Here is a 1,907-nt window from a genome sequence, read left to right as displayed (position 1 = left end):
AGGTGTTATCCCTATGAACAATTTCACTGGTATGAAAGGATTGGTGAAAGATGTGCTATACATTCCGAAGCTCAGCAAGAACCTTTTATCAGTAGTTCAAATGACGGAACACAAATATCGAGTCATCTTTGATGGAGATGAATGCACTATCAGAGACAAATCCAAAAGATGTCAGCAGCTAGTAGCAAAAGGTATCAAGGAAGGATGCTTGTACATAATGCTAGCTACCATACCAGAGAAGCATGCCATGTTAACTCAACCGCAACAGATGCCATTATCTACAAAATGACACAAGAGATATGGTCATGTCAATTTCAAGTACTTGTTAGAGGCGAAGCGTCGGCGATATCAGGTGGGATCTTCAGGAGGGATCATTACGAATGCATGGAGTGATGGTGATAGTAGCCCTCCACCATTATAGGCCGTGGAGGAGGAGGTGTTTGATGATATGGTGTGGGATTTATATGTCCATCAGTCCTCAGGTAGGGATGATAGCATGGAGCAAGATGATCTTTTTATTGCAGCATCGACTCCACTATTTGAGGGGTGCACATTCTCTATTCTACATGCCTCCCTTGAGTTACTAAACTTGCAAACCATGGAGCAATGCAAGTTTGAATGCATTACTCAAGTAAGCTTTAAAGTCTATTTTGCAAACATGGTGAATTATGCTAGTGGGTCAATTACTTGAATGCTTTTTCTCATTTATGGTCTTCATGTGCAGGCTATTATGTAAAATGCTTCCAAGGGAGAATAAATTACCGACCTCAAGAGATATGGCAAGGCAACATGTGACCTCTCTTGGAGGATTGGATTACAAGTGCATCCATGCATGCGTCAATGAATGCGTTCTATTTCATGGACCACGTAAGGAGGCAAGAGAGTGTCTTACTTGTGGAGAGGCAAGATATAGAGCAGATCTCAAAACTTTGGATGTGCCTCGTAAGGTTTTGTGACATTTTCCCATAATCCCTTGCATCCAACATATGTTCAAGTGAAAATCCATTGCAAAGCTCATGTCATGGCATTCCTCCCATCGATCAACCGATGGCAAGTGGAGAACTCCCGTAGACACTCCTGCATGGAAGCATATTGAAGACACGTGGCCAAGCTTTAAGGAAGAACCTAGGAACTTGAGACTTGGATTGGGTATGGACGATGTGAACCCATTCTAAAAAGCACCTCTTACAGTGTATGGCTAGTGATATTGGTGAATTATAATCTTCCACCCTCTATGGCAATTAAGAAAGGACAGGTTATGTTATCCCTTCTAATTCCAGGGAAACATAAAGTCAAAATCCTGATGTTTATCTAGAGCCTTTGATTGATGAGCTAGAGGTACTTTGGAGAGGTATTGAGGTGCATGATGTGAGCAAGCCGCCTCCCTCATCACGAGACTACAACTGCAAAGCAGTCTTGATGTGGACTATGCATGATGGCGAGTGTTCAGGTAAGCATTAAACTTTTAATTATGAGAGTAGGCAATCGATGTGGCACCCTAAACCCACCTTACTTATGCAATTGCATCTATTGTTTAGGTCTCACTACATCGGGTTACCATGCATGTCCTGTTTGTGGTCCTTCGCTAGTTGCTTCATGGGCAAATGCATTGAATAAGGTCATCTATGAGAATCACCATCGACCTCTCCCACCTGATCATCCTAGATATGTCACCCCTTGGAATGAAGTCCCCCCACAGTCACTCACTGCAGGAGATTGGATGAGAATTTGGGATGGTCCCATGACTCCTCCACCACTTGGCATGAGCTGGTAAGGGTTTGCAACTATTGTGTGCTATATTGAATGGAAATAAAGATTGCACACTACACCATCTTTAGTTTAGATACTTCATCTTTTATCGACTACCATATTGGTTCCACCTCAATATCAATCACTTGTTTGATCCC

This window comes from Dipteris shenzhenensis, chromosome 30 (genome assembly GCF_047967505.1).
Source record: "Dipteris shenzhenensis isolate YYH24624 ecotype China chromosome 30, Dip_SZ_1.0, whole genome shotgun sequence".
In the NCBI taxonomy this organism is placed as follows: Eukaryota; Viridiplantae; Streptophyta; class Polypodiopsida; order Gleicheniales; family Dipteridaceae; genus Dipteris; species Dipteris shenzhenensis.
The sequence above is the reverse complement of the archived record's forward strand: the minus strand, read 5'-3'. Positions refer to the sequence as shown.